The 20046-nt window shown below is 35.7% G+C and overlaps 1 pseudogene; it reads left to right on the top strand.

Annotated features, from left to right (window-relative positions):
• LOC100400875 (ATP-binding cassette sub-family A member 9-like) overlaps window positions 1-20046 on the top strand; it is a 49360-nt pseudogene that overhangs the window by 16222 nt on the left and 13092 nt on the right.

Here is a 20046-nt window from a genome sequence, read left to right as displayed (position 1 = left end):
ACAGTGCTGGGATTACAGGCATGAGCCACCATGCCGCCCTGATTGTACTATCATTTCTATAGATAAAAAACATATTTATCTGTGCATCTCTGGGGTTTGTCTGTCAATTCCTTGTATATACTAGGTAAGTGCTAGGGAAGAGGCAGAAAGGAAAATAGGGAAATGAAGGGAAGGAAGGGTCCTTCTGAAAAGTTTTATCATTTCTGGGAGTACTGATACAGAGTAACGACTCATTATTTTAAAATCTCCCAAGTAAGAAATTTCAGAATTTATCATTAGTGTTATGATATTTACTATTATTCTTGGTGCATTGACCTTATCTAATCCAAATGGAGGAAATCACAAGACTGCTCCATAAAAAAACAAGTCAAAGAGGGGAAAACCACACAGGGGCATAGAGTCACATTGAAGAACTTACTTCATTGTTTGGGACTGGAGCAAAGCAAAGAGAAAGAATACAAAAGTGGGACAAGAAGAAATATTTAGACCAATCTCACATTTGCACATGATTGTAAAATCTAAATGAGCAAAAACAAATGAACTCCAACAGCACTTTATGAAATTAATAGCTAATAACCAGAGAATTTTTCAGCAACAGAATTTATCACATTAAATTATTAAATAAAATTATGTCACTACTTTAAGGCATATAAACTAAAATTTGATAATGTTAACTATCCATAAATGTTAATAATTTTTGTTTATCTAGAAATAGAATATAGATATAAATAGAATATAAATAAATATATCAAAATTTGAAATATAAAGGCAGAAAGTATTAAGGATTAAAGACAATATAATTTCTCTATTCATTTATGAAATATAATAAAATTTTAATAGTAATTGGAACATGGTAAGAATAAATGTAAAATTCAAATATGTAATGATAGAATACTAAGATGCTCAGTTATGCTAAATGATACTATTTTTGCATTGTCAACACGTCTTTGAAATGCAAGTAATTGGTGGAAAGATTGGTAAACTACTATTAGCAATTTTGTAGAAAACATGGATATCCTAAAAAGTATCATAAAAAAGAGAGACTACAGGTATATGCACTGCTTTTTAAAAGAAAAATAAAATTTATTTCATTAGTTGTGACTTAATTTGAAAACTGCCCTGGGTAAGGTTTTCAAATAAGGTAGGAAATAGTTTCTGACCTTCATTATAGTAGAAGTTCTGAAAAGGGGATCTAGCTTGAGTTCACTGGGAGAAAATGATTTCAAAAAACCTCACATAAATTTTGACAGGATTATTGAATTAAGTGATCAAGAAATCAATAGATGTGGGTGTCATTTAAGCTTTAGAAAATTAAAGGGCATTTCTTTATCCTTAAAGTAAGAAGGAGACACAGGTAGCTGTTAGGTAGCATTATATTTTTTATAAAATCCAATTTACCATCCTAGATGATAACATGCAAAGGTAGCTGCAGAGCAATTGTGTTTACTGTGTCCAAGCGACATCTTTAATAATTACTTTAAATAATCATATTGGAAATAATGGCTATTGTTTAACAATGGCAAACTCTTCCTAAAAGAGTATTAAAAACACCAAAGGATTGGGAACAAAGGAACAATTACTCATTATTTCTCACATTCTCAGCATTTACATCTACCAATATTTCATGGTATAATAACCATCATTCACAAGTAAATAGTTTTCAAATTTTCATTTTCCGCATTATCTTTCTCATCCTCCTCTTTGTGTTTTTCTCTCCCTCAGTTGCTCTCTTTGTGACAAACACTGCCATTGTCTCCCTTGCTATTATTCTCAACCCCTTTTTTTGGTAATTCACTTTGTCCCTCTCATCTTCCCTTCCTGGCTTATAACTAGATGAGGAGAAAGAGGCAAGTGATGCAGGCACGGGAGAGAGATGGGAAGGAAACATGAGCAATCGGGACTGTTAGTGCCGCACCTATCTTCCCTCTTAGGTGATGGACATGCTTTATTCAATGCTGGTTGCTTTGATTTCCAAACAGCTAGAAATCTCCAATACCCCAGATCTTTACTCAAGTCTTGTTCATCATTCAATGTTGTATTCATCTCACTCTTCAATAATACCTTTCTGATATACCTCTTTCAGTAATATTTTAACTTAGAACATTTATGATACAGTCTCTGAATATAGATCCAATATGAACATACAACCAAGAGCAGTATTCTCTCATTCCCTATGAGCATGTAAACATAGCAATGTTCTCAAGAATCATGACATCCTTCTAAGCTGAAACTCTAAGTTTTATGTTGTTTCCAGTGCGTATATCCGAATTAGGTTCTATCAGAGAGATCATAAAAAACCTTGAATGATGAAATAAGGTGTTTTTATTTACCCAGTGGGCATGTGAATTATGGATAACAAGATTAGTCTTATGCTCTAGAAAAATTATCTCCAGCAACAGGTGGAGCAACTGTTAGGAAAGTGTGGGAGATTTTATCTATGGCATGGCTACTCAAGACTGCCAGTCCTGCGGCGTCATTACTGTGTCTGGCACTGCATCCAACAGACCAGTGCACAGAGTTCTGAAGCCTGGGCTGTTCTGTCCCAGAGGTCAAGCTAGCTGAGCTCATAATCGCCTCTCAGTATAGAAAGTAGAAAAGTGAAATGTCAATTAAAGGGTATTATACCAACCACAGAGTAGATTCTACCTAATCTAGAAAGAGTATTTGAATCCATATATGCTCAACTTGAATGTCATTGCATCTGAATGTCCAGCCTCTTCAGTTACTTCCATATTTAAGTGGATTGTACCTATTCAATAAATTGAATTATATCCCCTCAAAATTTATACGTTGAAACCTTAACCCTTAAAATAATGGTATTTGAAGATAAAGCCTTAGGAAGCAATTAGGGTTAGATGAGATCATGAGGTGGGGCCTTCCTGATGGAATTAGAGTATTTATAAGAAGAGGCATAAGAGGGCTTGCACTCTTTCCCTCTCTCTGCCATGTGATAACACAGCAAGAAAGCGGCTGTTTGCAAGCCAGGAAGAGAGCCCTCATCAGAAGCCAAATCTATTGACATGTTGATCTTGGAATTCTCATCCTTCAGAACTATAAGAAATAAATGTTTGTCCCTTAAGCCACCAGTCTATGGTATTTTGTTATAGCAGCCCACGCAGGCTAATACAACCTACCTGCTGGTTTGTTGTGATAATGTAAGTAAAAAAATGTGGATAAAATGCACTGGATCTGGCTTATAGTAAGTCATCCTTCAACTCACTTAAAATCTTATTTCTTTTCTTTTAAACTTCTATTTTTAAGTTCAGGGGTACATGTGTGGGTTCATTACATAGGTAAACCTGTGTCATGGGGATTTATTCTACAAACTATTTCATCACCTAGGTATTAAGCTTAGTACCCATTAGTTGTTTTTCCTGATAAAATATGTTTCTATGCCCTCTTTTAAAAATCTTTCTTTGTTTCAAATCCTTTTTCCTTCTCTCTCATCTTCTTTGGAAGTTTACTATGTTCCAAATATTTTGTGTTCTGGTTATATTCTTTACTCTACAAGCCAACTCTGTATGGTAATTAATGCCATCCTCGCATCACTGCTGAAGAACTGAACTCTATGAGTCTTGAGTACACAGCATTTGTAACAGAGCTAGTGTGTAGCACAACTGGGATTTCATCAGTTCTGAATCATTCAATGATTAGATTTTAAAACCCTAATATTTCCATTATGCTGTGTTTTTTCTCTTCTTTTTTCCACCATAGTATCACCTCACCATTTATTTTATCTCCAGCTTTCCTCCTATCCTGTCATTTATCACAATTCTTATAACAACATACTTCTATGTGCTGGTTGTGCTCTTCATATTTTGGCCTATTCATTTTGCAAAGATCAGGGATGCTGCTTCTAATTAGGTGCCCTGGTTGCTTCTGCCAGTGCCCATGTGAAAGAAAAGAATCCCCAGATTTTCTTTGAGGCTTTAAAATAGAAGAATCCCAGATTTTCTTTGAGGCTTTGCTTCAGCCTCAAAGACTTGACTTATCAATCCTCTGTACATTTTCACAATTTTCTGAAAACATTCCCCTCTTTTTTTTTTTCGGAATCAAAAATCTTACAAAAGAATAAGCAGGGAAGCATGAGAAAGTAGAAGATTTGAGAGGTAATAAAATAACATTTTATTTAATAGGGCTGCTTGATTTAAGGACTGCCTCACTGTTGTAACTTCTTGGTAGGGATTAAGCTGAGATATTCCAGATATGTCTCTCCTTTATTTGAACACATTATGTTTCTTCGAAGTTGATAAAAACCATGTAACTATTTTTAAAAGTAGGATGTATCGTTAAAAATCATGTGAGTTTGAAAGATATATGATAGTATCATGAAATTCTTTGTTTTCAACTCATCTTATTCTTCAGTACTAAAGCTCCCTTGATTATAGGTAGCCTTTCTTGATAAAACTGCTTTTATAAAAAAAGTAATTGCACAATAACATATTGACCATTTTATCACCATAAAATGTTGACATTCAGTTTTAAAAGAAATAATTTTAAGATCAATTTTATTTCAAATATTGCTAGCTCAATCTATCACACTGCAAAATGTTACAACAATTTCAGAGAATGTAAAGTTAATATGTAGGCTCTGAGTATAATTTTTTTAAAATTATGGCAGGTCTGGTGTTTGACATATATGAAGGCCAGATCACTGCCCTTCTTGGTCACAGTGGAGCTGGGAAAACCACCCTGTTAAACATACTTCGTGGGCTATCAATTCCAACATCAGGTAAGAAGACAGTTATCCAAGGACAAGTACTTAGACAAATGCATTACTTATGTATTTAATTAATTGTTTTCATTAATTAATCCCAGTAGTTTCATTACCCATTACACCCAGGGATTTAAGATAAAAATTTAGAAGTTTTTCTCATCCTTTTATTGAATGGTATTATACCTATTTTTAAAAATGTTATTCTTGTTTTAAATATGTCATAAGTAGTTTTATGATTCTTCATTTACTAAGCAGTATTCCAGCTGGATCAGATGTTATTATGAACATTACATTTTTAATCAGTTAATTGTGTACTCCTTACAAGTAAACAATGTTGAGATGAATCTAATAATTGATACAGTGTTTTCCATTTTAAATCAATGAAGCATGACACATTTTCCTAACGGTAACTCTCTGCCTTCTGCTTTCAGGTTCAGTCACTATCTATAATCACACACTTTCAGGAATGGCTGACATAGAAAATATCAGCAAGCTCACTGGATTTTGTCCACAATCCAGTGTGCAATTTGGATTTCTTACTGTGATGGAAACCTCGGGGTGCTTGCTAATATAAAAGGGATTTTGCCGCATGAAGTAGAGAAAGAGGTATGTGAGCATATTAGATGTTACACAGTCATGAAAGTGAGATTGTTTACCTAGAAAATGTTGTGTTAAGTTATTTCTACACAATTCCTCATCTAAATGTTAAGCAAAAAGACCCTTTGTAAAGAACAGAAAAATGATAGTGTTTTAAAAATAAACTTTCTGGGTTTTGGACTAAATATCATTTATTTGGTTAGGTACAACAAGTTGTACAGGACTTAGAAACGGAAAATATTCAAGACATCCTTGTTCAAAACTTAACTGGTGGACAAAATTGGAAACTAACTTTTGGGATTGCCATTTTGGGAGATCCTCAGGCAAGTCAAACCAAAATTACTGGTGAAATCAGATTGAAGACTATAAAATTATTTTGTTAGGTCAAACAATTTATAAATGATAAATGTAAGAGAACTTTTAGAATGAAATATTAAGTGCTAACAAATTTCTCCCAAATACTTTAAAAAGTATAGTGCTTTTTAAAAGGATCTTGACCTGGTGCGGTGGCTCATGCCTGTAATCCCAGCACTTTGGGAGGCCGAGGTGAGTGGATCATGAGGTCAGGAGATCAAGACCAGCCTGGCCAAGTTGGTGAATCCCCATCTCTACTAAAAATACCAAAAAATTAGCAGGGCAGGGTGAGAGCCACCTGTAATCCCAGCTACTCTGGAGGCTGAGGCAGAGAATTGCTTGAACCTGGGAGGCAGAGGTGGCAGTGAGCCAAGATCGCACCACTGCCCTGTAACCTGGGCAACAAAGCGAGACTCCACCTCAATAAATAAATAAATAAATAAAATTTAAAAAGGATCTTACCTCAAAGGGAGAAATTACTTTATGACTTTTCTCCTGTCCAGGTTTTGCTGTTGGATGAACCAACTGCTGGATTGGATCCTCTTTCAAGGCACCAAGTATGGAATCTCCTGAAAACAGGGAAATCAGACAGAGTAATTCTCTTCAGCACCCAGTTTATGGATGAGTCTGACATTCTGGCAGGTAATTTTCTGTTTCTCTTATGTATCTTAGTGAGAAATTAGAGACAGTGTGGAGTATGAACTGGTATGCTCCACAGCTGTATCTCCCTGCAACTGTCATGCCCAAGACAGGAGAATTTTGCTCTTATTCATTTGAGGTTCTGCATCCCAGAGTAATTGGTCCCATGGAAGTATTCTGAGGCCACTGCAGAGAAGCTTTCTGGTTGTAAACTACACATCACACTCTCAAAGATATAATTTGTTTTAGGCAGTCTTGATGTAGGTTTACCTGAAACATATTCTTCAGATGTATAGTTTTTCTCAATATGCTAGATAATAAGTTGACATAATTTATCATTTGAGCTGTTGGATGACAAGGAAAGTGGTTTACATATGGCCAGAATTAGAATGTATCTATTTCAGTGTGTCATGCTGATGCAATACATTGTTAATGGTTTGCATTTTGTGAATAGTAAAGAAATAAGTGCTTCCTGTAGTTTATCTGTTGATTATTTCTAAATAGACAGGAAGGTGTTCATATCCAGTGGGAGGCTGAAATGCGCAGTCATTTCTCTGTTCCTGAAGAAGAAATGGGGCAGAGGGTACCCTTTAGGATACAGCCCTGAGTGTTGGAGACATGTTGACACATGCTGAAAATGCTAGGAGCAGGTGGTATCAACATTAATATGTCAAAGTTGGTTCTATAACCACCAAATTCATTTTAAGAGAGCTATGGTAGAACTAAGGCACAGGTGCTTTTTTAGCTAGAATGCAGGATATATGAGATTATAGACATTGAGCATGTAAGAATGATTAATCTAGGTTTAAATAAAATTTTAGAAAAATATTTTCACAATGTTTTCCTCGCTAAGAGTAATTTGTTGATATTCTGGCCCTTTTTGTTCTCATATTTTAGTTGTTTATTTTTGTTCATCTTGACAATTTCATACCCTGTATTCTCCCTGACTTTATTTTTCACCATCCTTTTGTGTTTTTCTTCTGTTATTGATAATAATTATTATCATTATTAAGTAAAGTCGACTATGTCTTAAGTATTGGCTATGTTTTAGGTACTTGCTAATATATTTGCATATAGAATATTCATATTATTGTTGTTAATCCTTTAAATAACTCTAAGAAGATACTGTTTTTATCCCCATTTGGCAAGTGAAAATACCACTTCAGATAATTTTAATAATCTGTCACTCTCACACAGCTTGTAAATGGTAGTCTTTGGATCAAAATTACAGGTGTGATATGAATGGCTTTCTATATTTTGCACTACAATGTTAATATTTTTTGAAAAATAATTCAAATCACTTAATCCTTATGGCTAAATGGATTCCCCCATTATTTACTCAAAAGTGCCTAATCTGATCAAATCTATCAATCCATCATTACTGCTAGTTACAATCTAATAGAATCAATACCCTCTAACTAAAATCAGTCACTCACTATTCTCTAGGTATGTTCCATAGTTCAGTTGTCTTGTTTCTGATTGAGGAAGGATGTCTGTCTAACATGTTCTTTTCCAACCCATTTAACCATGTCCAAGTCTTAACCATTTCTGAAAGTATTTTATGAATCTTTTCTCCTTAATGGGTAATCTCTTTTCTGGAACCCTGAAAGCATTATTTTGAACTGTTGCCTTAAGCAACTTAATTAACTTCTTTGATCCTCAGTAACTTCAGTTACGTAATAGCAGTAATAATATCTGCCTTGCAGTTAAGGCTAAGAAATATTGAGTGAATAAATACTTGACAAGATGCAAAGTACTCAACTGAGTTAACTCAACTTCCTTCTCCTTCACATCTTCTATCATAGGCTTCTTGATATTATTTTTGTTTTAAGCTTCTTTTTTTATTATACTTTAAGTTCTGGGGTACATGTGGAGAACATGCAGGTTTGTTACATAGTTATACATGTGCCATGGTGGTTTAGAGAAGCTACTGTATTCTTCCTATTTGGCTTTCTTGATAGCACTTGTAAGTACAGATTGGCCTTTTCTTTTTTTTAAATTGATTTTTTTAGGTTTGGGTCATCAGTCAATTGTGATCTTCTTACCACTCTGTCACTTCAGCACCTTTCAGATTATGTGATTAATAGTAGAGTTTGAAAAATTGAATATTTTCTTGAGTAACTATATATTCTTAACAAAGAGAGACCAGATATCATTTGAATAAATTTTGGACCCCAAAATGATAAAATTAGCTTTAGTAGAACCTGCATTAGCATGACATGGGGACCACATTCTTAATGACTATATCACATTGCCTCCATTTTTTTTCTTGTTTTCTCATGCTCAAGACTTAATTTTTGCAAAACTTATACATTACTACAAAGAGAAAATTCAAGACTGGGAGGTCAGGTTTTTGAGTAGACACTGACAAATTAAGCATTTCCCACTACCTCACCCCAGGCAAGATCTGGCTTAATATCTCTTTTCTCCAAATAAGAGTCCTTGAGTTACCTCATCTGACTCTAATCATCCCTTATACTAATTCCTCTGCCATTTTGTATAGATTTAATGGTTTGAACTTTATTAGTAGTTTTACATCTTATTTTGTCTGGTAAACTATACATTATTTTGTCTCATAAATATTAATAAAGTGATAAGCACATACTACATAATTAGGAAATTGTTTTAGAGACAGAGTTGAAAAAAATAACTTTTTATTTATTTATTTATTTATTTAAAGAAAGGAGAGAAGGAAAGAAAGAAGAAAAAGGAGTGAAGGAGAGGAAGAAAGAGGAAGAAAAAGAGGGAGAGAGAATGGAAATGTTGCTTTATTCTAAAAATGGGTATTGAAAACCTCTTTTATGCCAACAATTGTGCTTAATAATGGCTGACCAATATTTCATTTAAACCTATGAGTAGGTGCGATGTGGCACTGACAAGAATGTATATTTTGTGTATTTAAAGTGGAGAGCTCTATAAATGTTTACTAAGTTTACTTGTTCCGGATCTGAGTTCAAGCCCTGGATATCCTTATTAATTTTCTGTCTCGTTGATCTATCTAATACTGATGTTGAAATCTCCCACTATTATTGTGTGGGAGTCTAGGGAGTCTAAGTCTCTTTATAGGTCTTACGTATCTGGGTGTTAGGATCATTAGCTCTTCTTGTTGTATTGATCCTTTTACCACTATATCTTTGTTGCTTTAAAATCTATTTTATCAGAGGCAAGAATTGCAACTCCTGCTTTTTATTTATTTATTTATTTATTTTTGCTCTCCATTTGGTTGGTAAATCTTTCTCCATCCCTTTATTTTGAGTCTTTGTGTATCCTTGCATGTCAAATGTGTCTGGATGTAGCATACTGTTGGGTTTTGGCTGTATCATTTGATGGGGGGATTTAGTCGATTTAAATTTAGGATAACTGCCATTTGATGTTAACTGGCTGTTTTGTCTATTCATTGACGTAAATTCTTCATTATGTTGATGCTCTTTACTTTTTGGTATATTTTCAGAAAGGCTAATACTAGTTGTTCCTTTCTATGTGTAATGCTTCTTTCAGAAGCTCTTGCAAAGCAGGCCTGGTGGTAATAAAATCTCTGAGTACTTGCTTGTTCATAAAAGATTTTATTTTTCCTTCAGCTGTGAAGCTTAGTTTGGCTGGATATGAAATTCTGGGCTGAAAGTTCTTTTCTTTAAGGATGTCGAATATTGGCCCCCACTCTCTTCTGGCTTGTAGGTTTCTGCTGAGAGATCTGCTGTAAGTCTGATAGGCTTCCCTTTGTGGGTAACCTGACCTTTCTCTCTGGCTGCCCTTAGTATCTTCTCCTTCATTTCAACCCTGGTGAATCTAACGATTATGTGCCTTGGGGTTGCTCTTCTTGAGTAATATCTTTGTGGTGTTCTCTGTATTACCTGGGGTTGAATATTGTCCTGCTTTGCTAGGTTGGGAAACTTTTCCTGAATAATATCCTGAGGAGTATTTTCCAGCTTGGATTCATTATCTTCATCATATTCAGGTATACCTATCAAATGTAAATTAGGTCTTTTCATATAGTCCCATATTTCTTGGAGGCTTTGCTCATTCCTTTTTATCCTTTTTTCTCTATTCTTGTCTTCTCATTTTATTTCATTAAGTTGGTCTTCAAGCTCTGATATCCTTTCTTCTGCTTGATCAATTCGGCTATCAAAACTTGTGCACATTTTGTGAAGTTCTCGTGTTGTGTTTTTCAACTTCGTTAATTCATTTATATTCCTCTCTATATTGTCTATTCTTGTTAGCATTTCGTCAAACCTTTTTTCAAAGTTCTTAGTTTCTTTACATTGGGTTAGAACAAGTTCTTTTAACTCCCAGAAGTTTCTTATCATCCACCTTCTGAAGCCTACTTCTGTTAATGGAACACAGTCCTTCTCCATCAGGCCTTGTTCCGTTGCTGATGAGGAACTGTAATCCCCTGTAGAGAGAGAGGCATTCTGATTTTGGGTATTCTCAGCCTTTTTAGGCTGGTTTCTTCCCTTTGTTATAAATTTATCAATCTGTCATCTTTACAATTACTGCCTTTCTAATTAGGTTTCTGAGTAGACGTCCAATTTATTGTTTCCCAGGGCCCAAATCTGAGCAACCCACTGCACTGGCCAAAACAGAGGCATTAAGATTGATCATGCTCTTCTGCCCAGGAATCTCCAGTCTGGCTTCCTTCCTGAGTCCGTGACAGGCGACTCTGCCTTCCCAGAGCTCCAAACGTCAGTCAGAAGGGGAACCAGTCCCATTTACTCTGCACCAAGAGCCACCGCGCCAGCCACAAGAGTCACGCTGGAGACCAGTGGGGCTTCTCCGCTGGGAATCTGGTCCGTGAGTGACAAAAATTTGTCTGAAAGTGTGGCGTCCTCTAGTTCTCTGCGCTTTCACTGATAGCTGCAATCCCGAGATGTTAGCGATCAGCCATCTTGTCTTTTAAACAAAGAAATTGTTTTTAAATTAAAGAAACTATTTTTAATCATGTGGTTATTTAATTTAAAAAGATAAAGGTTGGGATTGCCCTTAGAGAAATGCAAATGAAAACTACATTGAGATACCATCTCACACCAGTTAGAATGGCAATCATTGAAAAATCTGGAGATAACAGATACTGGAGAGGATGTGGAGAAGTAGGAACACTTTTACACGGCTGGTGGGAGTGTAAATTAGTTCAACCATTGTGGAAGACAGTGTGGTGATTCCTCAAGGACCTAGAAATAGAAATTCCATTTGACCCAGCAATCCCATTACCGGGTATATATATCCAAAAGACTATAAATCGTTCTACTATAAGGACACATGCACACGAATGTTCATTGCAGCATTCTTTACAATAGCAAAGACCTGGAACCAACCCAAATGCCCATTGATGATAGACTGGACAGGGAAAATGTGGCACATACACACCATGGAGTATTATGCAGCCATTAAAAACAATGAGTTCGTGTCCTTTGTAGGGACATGGGTGAACCTGGAAACTATCATTCTCAGCAAACTGACACAGGAACAGAAAATGAAATACCCCATGTTCTCACTCATAGGTGGGTGTTGAACAATCAGAACACATGGACAGAGGGAGGGGAGCACTACACACTGGGGTCCATTGGGGGGAATAGGGGAGGGACAGCGAGGGGTGGGGAATTGGGGAGAGATAGCATGGGGAGAAATGCCAGATATAGGTGAAGGGGAGGAAGTCAGCAAATCACACTGCCAAGTGTGTACCTATGCAGCTATCTTGCATGTTCTTCACATGTACCCCAAAACCTAAAATGCAATAAAAAAACAAAAGCAAAATAAAATTTCACACAGATTTTCTTACCTTTGGATTGAAGTAGTTCTTCAAAAACACGTGGATATTACTGCTTAGGTCCCATCCTAAAGGCCTCATTTCCTTTCCCCAAAGTATCAAAATCTGTAGCTGTCAGAATTCCCTAGGGAAATGGAACCAATAGAATATATGTATATAAACATACTTATTTTAAGAAATTTCATGATGTAATTGCAGGGGCTGGCGAGTCTGAAATCCACAGGGCAGAATGTCAGGTTGGAAACTCAGGTGAGAGTTAATGTAGTTGGACGACTGGAAACTTAGGCACGATTTCCACGTTACAGTCTTGAGGCTTCATGACAGTCTGCCTTGGCTTCACGATCATGTCTGGAGCCCACTGTAAGGTTCACATGTACCCTAGAGCTTCAACCTCATCATCAGGAACGCTCATTCACTGAGAACATTCATTCATCCAACAATATTAGTGAGCACCTCTATGCAACACTCTATTATTAAGTGATTGTGACATACATCAAAATAAATCAGACATGACAGTCTGCCCTTGAGGGTGATTAGACATACAGTAAATAGCAAACAATCATGTAAACTATGGCATTTAGTAGAAGGGAGATTATGTCAAAATAGAGGCATCAGAGAAAAAGCTCAGGGAGGTTTTGAATTTAGTGTAGAAAAATGGAACTTTAGCTAAGAAGAGAGAGGAGGATAGAAATTCAGGCTGAGGGAGTAGTACTGAGTATGGGGATACATGAGGAATCTAAAGAACTGTTAATCTGAGTTAACTGAAACATAGAGTATATGAAAAAGTAGAAATATTTTAAAAATATATTCATAGAACTAAAGAGTTTGCATTTTTTGAATAATAAGGAACCATAAAGATTTTTTTTTTATTTTTAACATGTAATCAACATAATTTGAACAAAATGTTAAGAAGCTTAATTGGGTAATGGTGCAAAATTGTTTGGTAATTGTAGAATTTGGAGATAATAAAAACCAACATTTAGAACAATATTGAAAAGAGTCAGAAGGAGTTAATAAAAGCCCACTTAAGAAGAGGAAGAAAGAACAAGGTTTGGAGGCAAGCAATAAGGATGTTATGATAGATAGGAATTTCCAAGTATTAGAGAAGAAACTTAAGTGGGAGACATGGATGGAAAATGATTGAGCTCTGGAGCCCAGGGGAATGAGAAAATACTGTAATTTACAGAAATTAGAAACAGGATGGGATAAAATTCAGAGTGTATTATGTATGGGTGTTAGTAATATGCCAAGTTTCAGTAGTGTAGAAAAAGAAAGAAATGCAGGGCTGAAATAAGGCAATAAAATAGGGATTGGAAAGAGAGATTTAAGAGTCATGATCCACAGACTTCATAAACCTGAAGCCAAGGTGTCCTACTTGGCACTTGAGAGAGAGAAAAAGACTAAAGATAGATAGATATGACCCATCTTCATTTTAGAAACAAGAAAATGGGGCAAAGTATGATTCAAATGTTTGGTTACTGATGATAATATATTTCTATTAGTATATTCATTATCCCCTCAAACTTAAAAACCCAGAAAAGTTGCTAAAATTATTTTTTTCTTGTACATTTTCTTCTGCCTGGATTTGCTTTTTGGTATTAGCTTTATCCCTCAACTTTTGGTACATCTATTTTATGAGTTATATCAGAAAAGTTACTCTTGGGAACTGTCTCCAAATACTTACTTCCTCTCACCAGGACACCAACCACAGGATCCTCTGACTCATTTACTGGTCATCAATAAGACAGATGAACATGGGGCTGAAATGCAGCTTCTAAATGTTGTTTTTGTTGAGGGTTTCCCCCAAAAAACATAAACTGTCAAGAAAAAAATAAATTCTGTATGTTTTAGAAAGCACATATAAAGCCAAACAGAAAATAAATTAAAAATGAAAAATACAACATTGTAGAGTTTGTTTTAGATCTACATTCTGCAAGTTTACTTAACCTTAATGTTTGTTGCACAAAGCAACTAAAGAGGAGGTAGGGAGGTAAATCATTAACTGATCTCTAAGGTCTTTGTGTATCATTTTGTAAATCTGTACTGTGCTGGGCTATGGAAAAAAATGTTTCAAATTAAAAAAATACAGACTATTAATAGCTTCAAGAATTATGATGTTAACAGCAATTCATATTTTTATACTCAGACAAATTATAATGAAATTTCTAGGCTCTAGATAAAGCAACTTTGTCATACCTACGATGTTAGATTGGATTTTAGTACCAGAACATCAATTCTTTCTTGTTAAGAAAATCCTTAGACAGTCTTTTTGTATGATATGCTTTGTGTGATGTAATGTATTTTTTAATGTTACTTGACCATTGTTTTATTTCATTTTTGCTTCCTTTAATCTTTGACTTCATGGTAGGGTCAAGCATTGATAACTTTTTTTTTAATTTTTAAAAATTTTTTATTGGATTTTAGGTTTTGGGGTACATGAGCAGAACATGCAAGACAGTTGCGTAGGTACACACATGGCAGTGTGCTTTGCTTTCCTTGTCCCCTTCACCCACGTTTGGCATTTCTCCCCAGGCTATCCCTCCCCACCTCCCCCTCCCACTGGCCCTCCCCTTCTCCCCTCAGTAGATCCCAGTGATTAGTACTCCCCTTTCTGTGTCCATGTGTTCTCATTTTTCGTCATCCGCCTATGAGTGAGAATATGCGGTATTTCAATTTCTGTTCTTGTGTCAGTTTGCTGAGGATGATGTTCTCCAGATTCATCCATGTCCCTACAAATGACACAAACTCATCATTTCTGATTGCTGCATAATATTCCATGGTGTATATGTGCCACATTTTTCCAATCCAGTCTATTATCAGTGGGCATTTGGGTTGATTCCAGGTCTTTGCTATTGTAAACAGTGCTGCAATGAACATTCGTGTACATGTGTCCTTATAGTAGAACGATTTATAGTCTTTTGGATATATACCCAGTAATGGGATTGCTGGGTCAAATGTAATTTCTATTTCTAAGGCTTTGAGGAATCGCCACACTGTCTTCCACAATGGTTGAACTAATTTACACTCCCACCAACAGTGTAAAAGTGTTCTTTTTTCTCCACATCCTCTCCAGCATCTGTTGTCTCCAGATTTTTTAATGATCACCATTCTAACTGGCGTGAGATGGTATTTCAATATGGTTTTGATTTGCATCTCTCTGATGACCAGTGATGATGAGCATTTTTTCATATGACTGTTGGCCTCATATATGTCTTCTTTCGTAAAGTGTCTGTTCATATCCTTTGCCCACTTTTGAATGGGCTTGTTTGTTTTTTTTTCCTGTAAATCTGTTTGAGTTCTTTGTAAATTCTGGATATCAGCCCTTTGTCAGATGGGTAAACTGCAAAAATTTTTTCCCATTCTGTTGGTTGCCGATTCACTCTAGTGACTGTTTCTTTTGCCGTGCAGAAGCTGTGGAGTTTCATCAGGTCCCATTTGTCTATGTTGGCTTTTGTTGCCAATGCTTTTGGTGTTTTGTTCATGACGTCCTTGCCTACTCCTATGTCCTGGATAGTTTTGCCTAGATTTCCTTCTAGGGTTTTTATGGTGCCAGGTCTTATGTTTAAGTCTTCAATCCATCTGGAGTTAATTTTAGTGTAAGGTGTCAGGAAGGGGTCCAGTTTCTGCTTTCTGCACATGGCTAGCCAGTTTTCCCAACACCATTTGTTAAACAGGGATTCCTTTCCCCATTGCTTGTTTTTGTCAGGTTTATCAAAGATTGTATGGTTGTAGATATGTTGTGTTGCCTCCGGTGCCTCTGTTTTGTTCCATTGGTCTATATCTCTGTTTTGGTACCAGTACCATGCTGTTTTGATTACTGTAGCCTTGTAGTATAGTTTGAAATCTGGTAGTGTGATGCCCCCCGCTGTGTTCTTTTTGCTTAGAATTGACTTGGCTATGCGGGCTCTCTTTTGGTTCCATATGAAGTTCATAGTGGTTTTTTTTTAGTTCTGTGAAGAAAGTCAATGGTAGCTTGATGGGGATAGCGTTGATTCTGTAAATTACTTTGGGCAGTATAGCCATTTTCACGATATTAATTCTTCCTAACCATGAACATGGAATGTTTCTCCATCTGTTTGTGTCCTCTCTGATTTCATTGAGCAGTGGTTTGTAGTTCTCCTTGAAGAGGTCCCTTACACTCCTTGTGAGTTGTATTCCAAGGTTTTTATTCTTTTTGTAGCAATTGCGAATGGCAGTTCGTTCTTGATTTGGCTTTCTTTAAGTCTGTTATTGGTGTAGACAAATGCTTGTGATTTTTGCACATTGATTTTATATCCTGAGACTTTGCTGAAGTTGCTTATCAGTTTCAGGAGTTTTTGGGCTGAGGTCATGGGGTCTTCTAGTATACTATCATGTCGTCTGCAAATAGAGACAGTTTGGCTTCCACCTTTCCTATTTGAATACCCTTTATTTCTTTTTCTTGCCTGATTGCTCTGGGTAGGACTTCCAGTACTATATTGAATAGGAGTGGTGAAAGAGGGCATCCTTGTCTAGTGCCAGATTTCAAAGGGAATGCTTCCAGTTTTTGCCCATTCAGTATGATAATGGCTGTTGGTTTGTCATAAATAGCTTTTATTACTTTGAGATACGTTCCATCGATACCGAGTTTATTGAGGGTTTTTAGCATAAAGGGCTGTTGAATTTTGTCAAATGCCTTCTCTGCGTCAATTGAGATAAACATGTGGTTTTTGTTTTTGGTTCTGTTTATGTGGTGAATTACATTGATAGACTTGCGTATGTTGAACCAGCCTTGCATCCCCGGGATGAATCCTACTTGATCATGATGAATAAGTTTTTTGATGTGCTGTTGCAATCGGCTTGCCAATATTTTATTGAAGATTTTTGCATCTATGTTCATCATGGATATTGGCCTGAAGTTTTCTTTTCTTGTTGGGTCTCTGCCAGGTTTTGGTATCAGAATAATGTTGGTCTCGTAAAATGATCTGGGAAGGCTTCCCTCTTTTGGATTGTTTGAAATAGTTTTAGAAGGAATGGTACCAGCTCCTCTTTGTGTGTCTGGTAGAATTCGGCTGTGAACCCGTCTGGACCTGGGCTTTTTTTGAGTGGTAGGCTCTTAATTGCTGCCTCGACTTCTGACCTTGTTATTGGTCTATTCATAGTTTCAGCTTCCTCCTGGTTTAGGCTTGGGAGGACACAGGAGTCCAGGAATTTATCCATTTCTTCCAGGTTTACTAGTTTATGTGCATAGAGTTGTTTGTAATTTTCTCTGATGATGGTTTGAATTTCTGTGGAATCTGTGGTGATTTCCCCTTTATCATTTTTTATTGCATCTATTTGGTTGTTCTCTCTTTTCTTTGTTATCAATCTGGCTAGTGGCCTGTCCATTTTGTTGATCTTTTCAAAAAAACAGCTTTTGGATTTATTGATTTTTTGAAGGGTTTTTCATGTCTCAATCTCCTTCAGTTCAGCTCTGATCTTAGTTATTTCTTGTCTTCTGCTGGGTTTTGAGTTTTTTTGATCTTGCTCCTCTAGCTCTTTCAATTTTGACGATAGGGTGTCAATTTTGGATCTCTCCATTCTCCTCATATGGGCACTTATTGCTATATACTTTCCTCTAGAGACTGCTTTAAATGTCCCAGAGGTTCTGGCATGTTGTGTCTTCGTTCTCATTGGTTTCGAAGAACTTCTTTATTTTTGTCTTCATTTCATTGTTTACCCAGTCAACATTCAAGAGCCAGTTGTTCAGTTTCCATGAAGCTGTGCGGTTCTGGGTTGGTTTCTGTATTCTGAGTTCTAACTTGATTGCACTATGATAACTTTTTACATTCGCTGAGGTGACAGAACGTAGCTTTAGAAGTGGATGCCTTTGGAACTAGAAATGGCACAGATGACCCATCTTATAATGGCGCTATCATTGTGTCAGGTGATGAAAACGTATACTGGACCCCAGTTGCTGCATTTCATTAAAGTTGGACCATGGGTGTATAATTTGAATAATTCATATCAACTGACATGAAAGGCCAACTGCACACAAAAAAATGGGATAGTTCTTATTTTTATAGAAGAAGCTAGAATACAATTATTTCCCCATAGCCTCCAGCAAGACAATACCTAATGAAATTTATTTGATTTTATTTCTTATTAAGTTGAATGCATTGCTATAATTAATAATTTATTTAGATAATTATTGTCAATTGGATTTTATTTCATTAATTAAATTAAACCTCATGCTCAGTTGGAACTGAGAACAACTTCGCAATGTAGACTTGGCCTTTGCTTTTCTGTTTGCTGTGTCTGCATACTGCTTCACTCATTCATATCACCTGCCTAGACCCTGTAAGTATTAGAGTCAGAGATCTCTACAGTAGGCAACTGGAAAAGATGTGATAATTATGTTAAATGTATAGATCACAGCTGTTAGGTCATAATATGTGGCCATTTTTGATTTGTCACAGTTAATTTTCAGGAATAAATTCAATGCCAACAATAAAGTAAGAAATTACCTTCAAGATAGTCCCCATTATATCTTACGTTATTTTACAATATACTCTGCAAAACAGTTTTAACATCAATAAACGTTGCTTTAGGTAATTAGGTTAAATACAATACACTTGATTTATTTATAATTGCAAAAATGTGTCCTCAAAGCCTGCTCACATTTTAGGCAATATGAATAATTTACTTATATTTTTCTTTGAGGAAAATATAATCACATTATACACGCGCTCGCATGCGCGCACACACACACACACGTTATTTTAAAAGAGACTTTACAAGTAAGCACAGAATTTGTGAAAACCTATGCTTTCATTACAACTTTCTGCCTGCTTCCTATTTCTCAAGTATCCAAACATTATTTACTTATAAAATGAATGTGTTGCATTTTGAAATGAAGTCTATAGCCAGGTTAAACTGAGATTGTATTATGGCGTTTCATAGTGTTGCTGCTAAATATCATTTGAAGTATTTTGTTTTGTGAGGTTTGGGCATAAATAGCCACTCGGTTGATGTTCTGGTGGGTAGAAACCAAAATACTGGATTGTTTAAGTATACCAAGTATTAATCAAATAATATGAGTGATAATGATACTAATCACATTCAGTGCACGGGCCTTTTATATTATCCATAACTTGAATGATTTTCTAACACGTTCACTCATTAAATTTTGTATTTGCTTTATGAAGACTTAGAATTGGTGTTTGTTGTGTTTAAGGATCACAGATTTTCAATAGCATGTAATACAAAATGGCTGAATTGCTTTCCTGTCCTCCTGGATGTCATTAGCAATGGGGTACTTGGAATATTTAATTATTCAGAACACATTCAGACTAACAGAAGCACATTTTTTAAAGTAAGTATAATTACATCTCACTTATACTGAGCAATCCTAAGTTTTCAAGAAAATTATTGAAATGCTAAAATATTATATTACTTTTTGTGAACCTATTCTTAAATAAGCTTGTGTACATATATGTATATAATATATATATATCTGTGTGCAATATTATGTATATATATAAATCACTGTATATGTAGTATATATATACACATACACACACTATTTAGAAATGACTACACAACATTATAACCTTATTCAGATGACTCGGTGTCAATGGAGCAACAGCAAATACAATTAATTATGGCTTTTGGTCTAGATCTGTCACCATCTGTGGCCCTAGGTAGTGGGACATTGTTGAGACAGACTTAAACGTCAGACTGTGGCCTTCTTAAGCATCTTGACTTCTATAGGCTATAATTCACCAATCTACAAAAAAAAAAAGATTAAAGACTTTATCACAAAAGTTTCTTCAGAAGTAAATGAGAGAATGTGAGCACCTGGCTAAGTTGGACCAGTTATTGTAGGAACAAGTGATGAGGCACATAAGCACAGGATAACTGCAGGTGCTCAGTAAATTGTATGTCTCATTATTATTGCTATTAAAACTATTTGTCTTGGCATGCATCAAAAGAAGTTTCCATTAAAGAATGCTCAGCTTTATTAGATCTGCGGACTGGG

This window comes from Callithrix jacchus, chromosome 5, assembly GCF_049354715.1.
Source record: "Callithrix jacchus isolate 240 chromosome 5, calJac240_pri, whole genome shotgun sequence".
Lineage (NCBI taxonomy): Eukaryota > Metazoa > Chordata > Mammalia > Primates > Cebidae > Callithrix > Callithrix jacchus.
This window is presented reverse-complemented; position numbering and strand designations above follow the sequence as displayed.